Source organism: Myotis davidii, unplaced genomic scaffold (assembly GCF_000327345.1).
Source record: "Myotis davidii unplaced genomic scaffold, ASM32734v1 scaffold107, whole genome shotgun sequence".
NCBI lineage: Eukaryota > Metazoa > Chordata > Mammalia > Chiroptera > Vespertilionidae > Myotis > Myotis davidii.
The window spans coordinates 2,790,309-2,803,356 of NW_006383012.1; positions in this window are offsets into that span (position 1 = coordinate 2,790,309).

A 13,048-nucleotide genomic window follows, 5' to 3' on the forward strand; every position below is an offset into this window, starting at 1 on the left:
GTTAAGTTAGGGTTTTTCAAAATGCTGACACACCGAGCTCAAAAGGTTCGCCATCACTGCAGTGTGAGCTATTCTTGCTAAGCCAGGGAGCAGCCTGTCAACGTGTGAACCTAGCTGGAGCCCTGGAGCTCTGGTTCTGCCACTCAGTAGCATCTCTGTCATTTGATCTTGGCAAGTGACAACTTCTTTTTTTATTTTATTTCATTTTTTTAATCTTTAATTTCTTTATTGGTTAAGTTATTACAAATGTGTCAACTTCTTATATATGCAGAGAAGATAATAATTGTACCTGTTTAAAAGATATGTAAAAAGAAAAGTAAAAGTCCTCTTTCTGACTAATGAAGTCCTCCTCCTCACGCATACATTATTAATGCTTTGGTTCAAATACTTTCACACTTTTCCCTAGGTTTATACTGACACAGATAGGAATGTATGTATACTTATGCATATTTTTACAAACCAAAAATCATTGTATATATTGGTCTACAATTTGATTTCTTTCTATTCAACAACTTCTCACATACATGATTTCAAGTCCACATATGCAAAATATTACTCTTTTTAACCAACTGCATAATATTCTTTAATGGATACAAGGTAATTATGCAACCTACTGATGGATATTTAGTTTAGTGCAAATGTTTTTCTATTACAACAAACCTTGCTACAAGTGGACATGCATGTTTATAAATCTATGTTATTATTTCTTTAGGAGAAAATCCTGAGAGTAAAATTGCTGAATAAAAAGTACACACATTTCAAGTCTACACATTTGATTCTACCAAATCCCCTTCCTCCCAAAGTTGTGCTAATTTACATTTGCACTAATGGTGGATGAGAGCACGCATTTCTACATATCCTTCCAAACACTGGGTTCTATTAATTTTTAAATTTTTGCTTTTCCCTGAAAACAGTGAAGTTGAACATCTTTTTATGTTTATTGGCCATTTGCCTTTCTTGCATGAATTATTTGTTTATATTCCTTGCCTATCTTTCTGTTTGGGTTGTTCTTGCTTGTAGGCATGTTTTTGTACATTAAGCATGGACATCTGTTGGCGGAAAGAAAGGACACTGTGTTTTGAAGTTTCTTGGGCTAGGACTAGTACATCTGGAGCAGGTACTGGGGTGCCAGAGGTGTGTGTTTGACATTAGGGTGTTAATCCTCTGTCACCAAATATTTTACCTGTCTCTTTGCTTTCAAACTTTATCTATGCTGTCTTTTATAATATAGGAGTTTTAAATGTTTCACTATTCAAATCTGTGTTGTTTTTTTTCTTTTTCTTTCTGGCTTCTTGGTTTCCTGTCTTGCTTAAGAAGTCTTCTCCATCCTGATGTTACATAATTAATCAACTCTGTGTTCTTATAATACTTTTATGGCTCCATTTACTTACATTCATATCTTCGGCATTTCAAGAATTTCTATTTGGCGTAGATAAGGAATTCCTGCTACCAGCATAGATGATGTGGTTCTGAGGTTTTCTTCTCTCATCACTCTGAATGCTTAAGGGACCCATAATGTTTTGAATAATAAAAAAAAAAGATGTTTGATGTGATCCTATCAATGTACTCTTTTATCTGAACACTTTTACAAGTTGTTGATAGTAATTATTAAAATAAATGTTAATTTGGTTATTCCTATGTGATGGGACTGCAGATGCTTTTAATTTTTCTCTCCTCTCAACAGTATTTTCTTATTTTTCTGCACAAGTGAGTATTATTAGTACACTGGAATGTATTTAAAAATAAAAGTATTGAGAAGAGTGCTATTAACCCAATACCTCATGTATGACCTAGACCCTGGCCTTGAAAAGAAACTAGCCTGTACGCTTCTTGAGGGCAGTCCCCTATTTCTTAAGGACCCCTCCTTCCCCTGTACCTAGCATGGGGCCTGACCAGCAGCCCCATGAAGAAGTGTGTGGCTCGATTGGTTAAATTCCCCTTCTAACTCCTCCCACAAAGGGTATGCCACACATACTGGGAAAAGGTAACAATGTCAACATGAGTAAAGGCAAGACAAATTTAACTTCCAGCCCAACTCCTCAACACCCATGATCACTCCTAAATAGTCTTCAAAAATAATTTGAGACCAAGGGATTAGCCCTTGATATCCCAATGTTTAATTTGGATAGTGTCTTCTACCTTTTCTATAGCTTCTGCATTTACATTCTCTGATTTGATACTTGGGCCAAATATTGATATGCAGAGAACAGGTATGACTGTGCCTACCAGTGCACTCATGGACTATATATATGTCTTTTTTTGATATCTGTATGTTCAGGATATTGGAGACTTCCCTTTTTAGGCACCAAGGCTTTATTTATTTGAAACGTGTGAAAGGAAAATTTTCTAAAATAATGTTCTGTAAAGCTTGCCTTGCTAAACAGTAGATATGGAGTGCAGTCATTTGAAATTTCCCTGGAAAAGTCCTTATAAGTATCAGTTGCTTACTAGGCTCCTATTCCTGATGGCCACTGGAGCTATTGACATGTGTAAGCATATTTGCCCTTAGGGCCAAATGGCTGGTGTTGCTTTTAAAGATCTTGTTTCTAGTTTTTCTTTCTCTTGTTCCCTTGGTTGCCTATAATGTTTCTGTCAGTCAACAGTATGCCTATCTCTAGCAGACGTACTCCCTGCTAATCAATTGTTTGTCATCTGTGGTAGGCCAGGAAGCCAGAAAACCAAGCATATTCTCATTATGTGTAAACTAAGAAAACACATGCTCCAAGAGAAGGTCTAAGGAGGTTTTACTCTGAGTAAACCATATGAGATACACCGACAAGTAACGTAATTTCTTTGGATTACTCAGAAGTCTTTGGGGATTTTCTTCCTGATTTTCATGTTGATGAAAATGTTAGTCCTACTTTATAGATGAGGAAAGGTGACTTGGTCAAGGTCACATGGTAGCTGAGTGGCAGAACAAGCACTAAAACCTGGATGTCTTCCTCAGTGGCATGGCCCTTTCGGGTATGGCCCTAACCATGCTTTCTTGGATGACCAAGTGGCAGGAACTTGGCTGGGGCAGAACACGCTATTGCCTCTTCTGTGTTTGTCATCAAAAGAGTGGGCCAGCTGCAGAGCCTGGCCCCTCTGGGAGTTTTACCCAAACCCACAATCTACCTGGATCCCTTCTGCTAACAAAGCAGGCCTCTTCATGGTCAGAAATTAGAGCCTGGGAAACAGCTGTGTTTACTTCCAGAGGGCTAGTTTATCACTGCTGGGGCCTGGTGGGGATTGTTCAAGCTTATCTTCTCTAGATAGCCATGTGCTGAGGGCTGCACAGTTCTGACCCAGATTTGAATCAGCTGCAAAACACTAGTCCTGAACACACACACACACACACACACACACCCCCTCCCCTCGCTCCCCCCGCAAGGCAATTTAAGCCAAATGCAACTCACTGCCCGTCCTTTCCTCAATAGGCCAACTCCTTCCCAGAAGGCTGTGAACTGAGCCAAGCTGGCAGGTCAGCGAAGGTCTCAGGGCACTCTGTTGAGCCAGGACTGTTTCCTTGAGCTGGATACCTGCCTCCTGCCCCATATGTCCCGTTCTCATGTCTTTCATGCAGGGAGATGGCTGAGTAAGAGGGCACATAGGAGAGAGATGGTGAGCATCAGGCTGGGGAAGGCTCAGGAACAATAGGCAGCTTTTGAGCACTGCATTTTTATGCAAACCCTGCACTATTTTATTCAGGGAACGAAGCCCTTATAAAAACGGTGGAACCTCAGTCTTTCCCTTTTAGAAATTCCATTCTGGTTGCTCCAGGTGGTAGAAAACTAACAAAAGGTTCCCGTCCCCACAGCTCTGATCTGGCCACTGCCCTTTCAGAAGCCTTTAATGTCTTCCTACAACCAGGCCCCATAAAATCCAAGCTATCATTCAAGACCCTTCATGGAATGGCCACAGCTTTATCTCCCTTCCAGCCCAGAATTACCCTCTCTCTGCTCTCAACATTCTTAGTCTTATTCTCTACCCCTTCCAGTACACTTATCACTTTTCACTGCATACTCTACTTATTTTTATGGGTCTTATCATTCCTACCCGTCTAGTCTATGAGCCCCTTAAGGGCAGGGCCTATGCTTATCTTTGTACTCTGAGTTCTTGCAACGGCGCAGGCTGTTCTGGGGTGCTCAATAACATTTGTCTAATTAAACCAGAAACTCCCCCACAAGGCTGAGTTCACCTTGACAGAGACATCAACACATCCAATTCCCCGCTGTCCACAACAGGAAGGACATGGTCACGCCATCCTGCACAGAGAGCATGTTAGACAGAAACCTCAAAGTCATGTGGCCCAACCCTTGCATTTCTGAGATGGGGAGACTGAGCCCCAAGCACTGGGCTAGGAACAGTGGATGTTATTCATTTGAGCGGAAGTTTGGCCAGCAGACGTCACTTTCCTAAAGTCAGACAGGTAGAAGGTGGTAGACCCGGGGTTTAAACCTAGGTCTGCTTGACTACCAAACTCAGTTTCTGTTGTATAGGGGCCCCCCAGCCTCAGCCCCTGAAAATCCAGCTGTCCTGCTGGTTTCCCAGAAACAGGCTCTGGCTGACCAAGGCCCGGGAGGGATTAGGCGCTAAGGCAGGCAGTACCTGGCTCCAGTCCCGTTTGAGCTCTGTGGCCCAAGAAGCTGTTGATGAACTCTGCCTGTCCCAGGCCTGGCAGCCCAGCTACCCCAGCTGGGCCTTTTCACAGAAGACCCGTTGGGCAGGCACTAGAACATCACACAGAGCCTTTGTCCAGAGGGCTCAGTGTTTTCCAGTGAGAAGTTTGCATTGGCCATGCTGTTGGGGCTGGAGGAAGTAGAGGCCTCCAGCCTCCTGCCCATGGGGCACGGCTCCAAGAGGGCAAAGCCTGCAGCTCCCAAGAGGGAAGAGGGTGGAGGGGAGGGGAGGGAGCGTGGGCCAAAGGGAATCCAAGGAGTAACTTGGGAGAGAAATGGCCTGGGTGGTATTCGGTACAGTGGTTTAGGAACTTGAATCAGATTTTGTGTTCCTAGGCTACAGTGGGCAGTGGAAACAGCTCAGGCGGATGGGTCACTTAGGTTCAAGTCCTGCCCCTAACCAATTGTGAGGCTTTCAGCAATTTTTAAAAAATCTTTCTGAGGCTCAGTTTCCTCATCTGTTGGGTGAAGAGATAATAGGAGTATCTTGCTGGGGTTGGTGAGGATCAGACATCCTGGAGTGTGCAGGGCACACAGTAGTCACCCAATACATGGTGGACTTTATGACTGTTTGTAAATCTGCCCTCAGTTCCAGATTTATGAATAAAAGGACAGCGCTGCAGAGAACACTGGTGATGGTGACTGAGCAAAGGAAAGGAAATCATTGTGAGCAGACCCACCATAGAGGAGCTCTGCCCCAGAAACAGTTGGGGGGAAGACAATCTGTTTCCAATTAGGGAGCAGCCAATGGAAGGACTATGAACTTCAGACTTGTTGATTCATAAATGTTTTAAATTTAGCATGTGTATGTGTGTGGTATGTGTATGTGGTATGTGGTATATATGTGTGTGGTGCTTATGTGTGCGGTGTGTGTGTGTGGTGTATAAGTGTGTGCGTGTACAGCATGTGTATAGCGTGTATGGTGTGATTTCACCTTATAACTTCAGCCTGGTCTTTCACCTTCAGTAGTGCTGTTAAAAAACAAATGTCAACTGAGTACATTTGAAAATCAATTTGGTTTTATTAAGTGCTTCATAATCGAGCAGCTTCCCAGTTAGCAAGTAGAAGGGCTGCTCTGAGGGGTTGTGTAAAATGGAAGGCGTTTATGGGAAGGAGCTACTAACAAAATAAAAGGATTATTTTTAGAATAAGATGTGTTCTTTTGGGGAGAGGGCAGGCAAGGGATTCTATCATAAAGATTGCCTCTTCTTTCTGGGGGGACGTTTGAGAGGGCCCACTGGACAGATTAATGGTACTTGACCAGAAAAATCCAGATTGATTGATTAAGATTATATTTCTAGGAAAGGTTGAAATAACAGTTAGGCCAGGTATTAAATGTAGGTTTGGTATCATGGACATTCACACAAGTGACACCTTTTGGGGCCTGTAGTTTTCTCTTTAACAGAGCTGAATAACAAAGAAAGGAAAGGAAAGGAACATTTATTATGTAAATGTTTCAGTAAAAGGGTTTCTTTGCCTAATTCTCCCCAAGTCTCCTAGACAAGGAAAAATAAGGCTCAGAGAGGTCCCTTATCTAAGCTCAATCATCTGGTTAATTTCAGAGGCCAACTCTAGACCCCCATCGGCCTGACAGCAGAAGGTATTGTTGACTTGACTCTTTGAAGAAGAAACCCCCACATGCAAATAGGGTCCTGTTGTGCGGGCTGATACTCAGGCGGCGTTTTTTGTGTGGTATGTCAGCCAAATACCTGCGCTCTGTTCTGGCTCCCAGACCTGCAACTTCCTGTGTGGCACCTCACCACTCTGGTTTTATTTTTGTCAGCTCTTCCTCTCCACCAGCCCTCCCCCTAGGGAAGCAGGCTCTGTGAGAGCACAAACAGCTCAGGGGCTGTTGGGTCTGGCCCCTAGGCTGAGGCGGAAATATCAACCCTGCCTCCTCGGGCTGGGCCAGCGTGTTCCTGGGACAGCTGGAGTGTGATTCTGCACGTTCTGCCTGGAGTCTGGCACGGCTGGGGTCCCTGGAGAGCTCCAGCTTCCAGCCCTTTCTGAGGCACCTATACATTGCCACAGTCCCCCTGTTTGGTTCATTCTCTGCAAAGCCAGGCTTCAGCTACAAGCACTGAAGCCCGATTGTTGCAGATTATGGTCCTGTGCAACTCCCTGCAGACATAGTGACTGACAGACAGGCCACTGCTGGGCTAAACCAGGAAGAGAAATCCCACTGATGCCTCAAGCAAATGCCTGTACAGAAAATCAAAACGGTATCTGGTCCTTCATCCTTTCTCCATTATTGACAAGCACCCACTGTGTGCCTCATGCATGGATTGGATCCCCCCACCCCCCTTTCAGAAGCCTATAGTCCAGTGGGGAGCCAATATGAAAACAAAAAGCTGAGCCTGGGAGACCAGCATAAGACCAGACAGGCCTATCATACTCTGCCCTGGATCAGGGAAAACGTCTCACAGGAGGTGTTGTTTTATCCAAATCTGAAGGATCACAGAATTCAATAAGGAAAAATAATATTAATAGCAACCAAAGTATTGTGATTAATTAGGTACTTATGTCAGACATCCTGCCGAGTACTTTACAAACATTATTTCTGAACAATAGCCCTACTGAATAAGTGCTGTAATGATCCAGGTGATGTTATAGGTGAGGAAACCGAGGGTCAGAGAGGATGAAGTAAACTTGCTCAAAACTAGGAAACAGAAGAGCTGGTATTCAAACCCAGTCCTGCTGATTCCCAAGCCCAGTCCGTTATACTTTTTAGTAAGTTCAAAAATTTCAATAACATAAACAGGTATGTGCTGAGAAGTCTTTCCCTCCTGGCCCCTGAATATCCTGTGTCTCCACTGCCCTTATAGTTGTAAAAGTTATATTAGTTTCTTGTATACCCTTTCAATATTTCTTTATGTAACTATAAACAAGCCTGAATAATGATTCTTACATCTCCCTATTTCTTATAACATAAGATGGCATATGTTAATACTGACTTGTAGTTAATGTAGTCTTGGAGAATTTTCCATTGGAGTACATAGAGATTGTCCCTTTTCTTTTACACAGCTGTATACCTCTCCATTTATTTTTTGTTTTGTTTGTTTTTTAAAATATATTTTTATTGACTTCAGAGAGGAAGAAAGAGGGAGAGAGAGATAGAAATATCAATGATGAGAGAGAATCATTGATTAGCTGACTCCTGCATGCCCTCCACTGTGGACCAAGCCTGCAACCCAGGCAGTGCCCTGACCGGGGATTGAACTGTGACCTCCTGGTTCATAGGTCGATGCTCAACCACTGAGCCATACCAGCCAGGCTCACTCTCCATTTGTTGATCCCAGCCTTTCAAACACAAGGCAGTTTGTCCTAGCTGGGGAGATGTGGGTATGCTTTACTAAACTGTTTACATTTCACAGGGCACCAAGGAGCAAAGAGGTGATGAGATAGCTTTATTTTTGAAAGATTTGAGAGGTAAGAAGCTGCACTCAGCATAGCTTGCCTCAACATGTGGCCACACCTGGATACTAGGACACATACACTCCTACATTGGTGGCTGGGGAAAGCCCTTCTTTGGAACAAGTTCCAACATATCTCTGGCCTTGCTGCCTGCAGTTCTGGGCCCCTGCTTTTTACGACATCTTCCTTACGTTATGCCTGCAAAATTTTTATGGCGCTTCCTCTGCCTTGGATGCAGAAAGTGCATGTAATCGTCATGCGTCACCTTGGGCTACTTCCCCACTGATTGTGCAAGAGTTAAGACCTTCGCAGGGGGTACTTAAAGAGTTCCCAGGCCTCTAGTGTGCCCTGGGAAAGCTTGCTGGCAGGGCTGCTACTGACTCAAACACCTTTGAAAGTGAGCTACAGTCAGCACTTCTTTTCGCTGAGATACGGGATTCTCCCAGAGGATAATAATGCCTGTGGGGATAATTTTGGTCCTTTAAAAAGATGCATTTGCTCTTCAAATCATGTGATCATGCTTGGAAAAACCTGGCTGGCTTCAAAGGGGTTGTGCGATTTCCAAGAAACCAGTCCCATCAAGTGTGCATGGCCACAGTCAAAATGCCTGTGTTGACTCAGGTTTATGGCTTTGGGACAACCACATGCATGGGTCACAGTGAACAAAGCCCACCCAACTCGGCAGTGTTGGTTCCATCTTGTTCTAGTACCTGGACATTTACCTTACCCTCCCACAGGATTCTTAAGAGACTGTCCTTATTAACAGACTAGAGGCCTGGTGCACGAATTCGTGCACTGGTGGGGTCCAGCTGGCCCGCCCCAATGGGGGCCATCGGGAGGCAGGCTGGCTGGGGCGAGGGGCTGTGGGCAGTTTTCCAGCTGGCCCCTTCCCCACCCCATTCGGGTGGGGATGACCACTGGGGGGGTGGGGCCAGTGGTGGTGAGGGCCCATGGGCATCCCAGTCATCCTGCTATTCTGTCAATTTGCATATTACTCTTTTATTATATAGGATACCATACTGTCTCTTGCATGAAAATATGCTTAATTATTGAAAATGGCTAAAAGCAGAGCCTTAGGCCATAAGCCAACCCAGAGGTCATATTGGATGGATCACAGTCCCAGAAAGAATCTGGGAGACCTTTTAAGTTCTACCCCTTCAGAGAAGCCCAATGGCCTAAGGCCACACATCCAATTAGTAGCAGAGCTAGGACTGGATTCTGGCCCCTGGCCTTCTAGTCCAGATCCTGTTCTACTATGTAAGTGCTTCCCAGTGTGTATCCCATAGATGTTAATATTATGTCAAAAAAGAGTGCCATGGTCAAGTAAGTTCAGCAAACATTGGCTTAGAGAGAATTAAATGGGTTTACTTTCATTAGGATTTCTCAGAACCTTTAAAACACCATTGTTTATTGTGATCCTATAAGAGGAGAGATGATAAATCTTCCCAAATTACTTCATCCTAGAGCCCTTTTGTGGTGGAACGTCTGCGGAGCACACAGTAAGTCCTCACTTAACATTGTCAATAGGTTCTGTGACTTTAAGCAAAACGATGAACAAAACCAATTTTACCATAGGCTAATTGATATAAACACGAGTTATGTTCCTACAGCATATTTCTGGGCCACAAAACCATCAAACTTCTAAACAGACCCAAAACACTTCTAATATTAAATATTAAAATAAATGTGAGCTATACAAATGTAAGATAAATAGAAACAGAAGTATCTCACTTCTTTTCCTACTTGCCTGCGTATTCCAGTTCAGGGTGGCTGGGCGCCTGAGACTATCCAAGGTCTCTGTGGACAAGGCAGAGACCACCCCGGACAGAACACCCTTCCATCGCAGGGCACATTCACACACACCTATACTCACTCACACTGTGACCGTTTAGATACACCAATTCAACTCATGGGCACATCTTTGGGACATGGGAGGGAACTAGAGCCCCCACGTAGACATGGGCAGAATGTGCCAACTCCACATACACAGAGGCCCTGGCCAGGAATTCCTTTTCCTCCCTCATCAGAGTTACAACAAAAGGATATTGAACAAAATGATGTTATTCAAGGACCTGCTGTATTTTAAAACATATATTTTTATTGATTTCAGAGAGGAAGGAAGAGGGAGAGAGAAACATCAATGATGAGAGAGAATCATTGATCGGCTGCTGCCTACGCACACGCCTCCATCCCCCAATGGAGATCAAGCCCGAAACCCCGGGCATGTGTCCTGACCAGGAATTGAGCTGTGACCCTCCTAGTTCATAGGTTGACACTCAACTACTGAGCCACACCAGCTAGGCTAGGACCTGCTGTTTTTTGACAGACACCATAGACCAAGCATGACAAACTCGTTGCCCACAATGAATATTTTTGTGGCCCAGCCAATATAACAGTATGGAAGAAATGTTAATAAAAATTTTGTAACTTAATGTTTATAATATCCTGTTATACATAATTATTAATAACGAACTACAATGTTCGCTAATGACTGATTACTATAATCGTGTTGAATTCATTTCCCTTACTTGCCTAATGCACGGGCACACCAGTTCTCTCCACTAATACCAGCTGCGAATATTTTAGCAGCTGATTGCCACATCAATTAATCTTGGACTGACTTGTTTGGTGTGCACAACAGGAAATATTTCGCTTTCGGAGAACAAGAAAAATAGGTTGAGTTGTGTTACGCTTATTAATTTGTGGAATTATTCAGTGTCTGATAAGTTAATGTTCAAGAAAAAATATTAATTTTTATTAAAATGTTCTATTATTTATGTTAACGATGACATTTATTTCAGCCCTTTGTATTCAGCATGTCTCTATCGAAATAAACCTACGTTTCTATGAAAATTGAAGCTTTTGTTTTTTGTGGCCCATATCAACTTAAACCTTGTTTATTTGGCCTGTGTTAGCCTTTGAGTTTGACCAGTGCTTGCCACAGACTGTTTCTTCTCTTAAATAAATTCAAGAGTTTTAAAGATAAATTCATGGGTGATGGAGCTGTGGCCTTTGTTTAGGAAATATTGGGAGGCTCAGCCTCTTTTTCTGCCTCATGGAGGACAACATAATGGAAGGGAGCTGCCATTCCTGACTGGAATGACTACTGTGATGTCTTACGATGGCGTGCCATTTCTTTTTAGGACCACTGTTGTCTTTAAAACCAATTTTGTTTTGTTTCCCTGCTGTGGTTACTTTGGTTCTGTACCTGGTTTGACACACAGAGGGAAGTCGGGTGGCATTTCCTGGTGGAACACCCGCTCTGAAGGGGATGCTATATTCCAGAAGTTCATTTTTGGGGGGATGTGACTCTCTTGAGTGTCTTATGAAAAAATGTCATAGACCCCTTGTGCCAGAAAATGCATATTCGTAATAAAATCTGGGGATGTTTTTTTGAAGCTCATCAGCAAATCACTGCCTAGGTTCATTGCCCTGAAAAAGAACTTTCTAAAAACACACACACACATGCAGTCACATATATACAGCACAAGATATGGTGGTAAGACTTTAAATTGCCCCCTCAGGAGTTATTCTCTTCTTTCTTTTGAATTCTTGGTTCTTGGGGGGCACCTTGTTGCCGGCTAGTTCCTGTTTCGATGCTGGCTTTGTCAGCTGTGTTGAAGGGCTGCCAATCATATTGCTTTAAGTGCAGAATTTGGGGAGTTCCTGGAGCTGCTTTAAAATGTCAGTCTCAGTGTGCTTTCTGTTTGTTTACTTTCTGGAAGCATCCCTATTTGGAAAGAGAGAGAAAAAGAAAGAAAGAGGGAAGACAGAAGAAAGAAAAGGAGGAAATGAAGAGACAAATGCAATGGTGAGGGGAAGAAAGGGGGCTGAAGAACAAGATGTGTTCAGAAAACCATATGGAAAAAGGAAGGCAGCTCTAGATAGTGGGAAGAGGTACAACAGTTGTCTGCAATTTGGCTGGAGCCAGGCCTCTTCCCCTCTCTGGACCTCAGTTTTGCATCTGAATTCTGAGCAACTTGGCCTCGCTAGGCCATCTCCTGGGACCTTCCTCAATCTCTGACCTTCCACAGGGCTAACTTCATTTTTATTATAAATATTTAATAATGAAAAACAGTATCTTTCTTGGCTTGCCCCTGTTCTCTTCTTATTTTCTACTACTTTTACTCCTTTTTACCAAAATAAATAGAGGTTTGATTAGTTCCCTTTATTAACTTCCTTTTCTTCCCTCTGCCCAGCTTTGACCTCTCGAGCCGGCCCTCCACCCCTGGTTGTGTTTCTCTGTAGCTCGGGCTCTCAATCACATGATCTTTCATGCCTCTTGTTTTCCAGTTTGAAGGGTCCCTGATTTCCACACCAGGCTTCTTGGGCTCTGCAACCCCGTTTGGGAGACAAGCAGAAATTGCATCTGAGACAGGAGGAGGGCACAGCAGCTTCTGCTCATTCAGAGCTCAGTGGAGAAAAGAGGATGGACTCTGAGAAGTGTGATGCCGAGCTGAGGGCCCAGTGTTCCAGGAGAACGCAAATAAATCCTCCAGAGACACAGTTGGAGGAGCTCTTCTCTACCCTGGCTCAACACAGTGAAATAGACACAGGGCGTGGCAGTTTTAGTGAGCCCTGGAAAGCATCAGGGTCATGAAAAATTTGGAGGAGCTGGAGTTTTCACAGGATTAAAATGCAGGCCAGGTGCAGGAAATGTGTTAAAATTTCTGGGCTCTGGGGGGAAAGAGGATCTATTGGAGTTCCTCAATCCTAACTGAGCTTGTTTCTAAATCCTAAGGTAGCTGGAGGGACTGGGTGGAGGGGAAAACAGAAAGATGTGCACCAAGAAAAGCCCTCAAAACTTGAATTGGGGAAGTAAAACCTTATTAGCCTTTCTTGGTACATACTATTTTAAAACACCGAATTTCCTTCTTTGTGCTAGCCTTCATATTACTCTATGCTCTTTACTCTAGAAAAGAGATTCTTGAAAATGTCCCCATCAACAGCTTCTAAACATCATCCAACCCGCA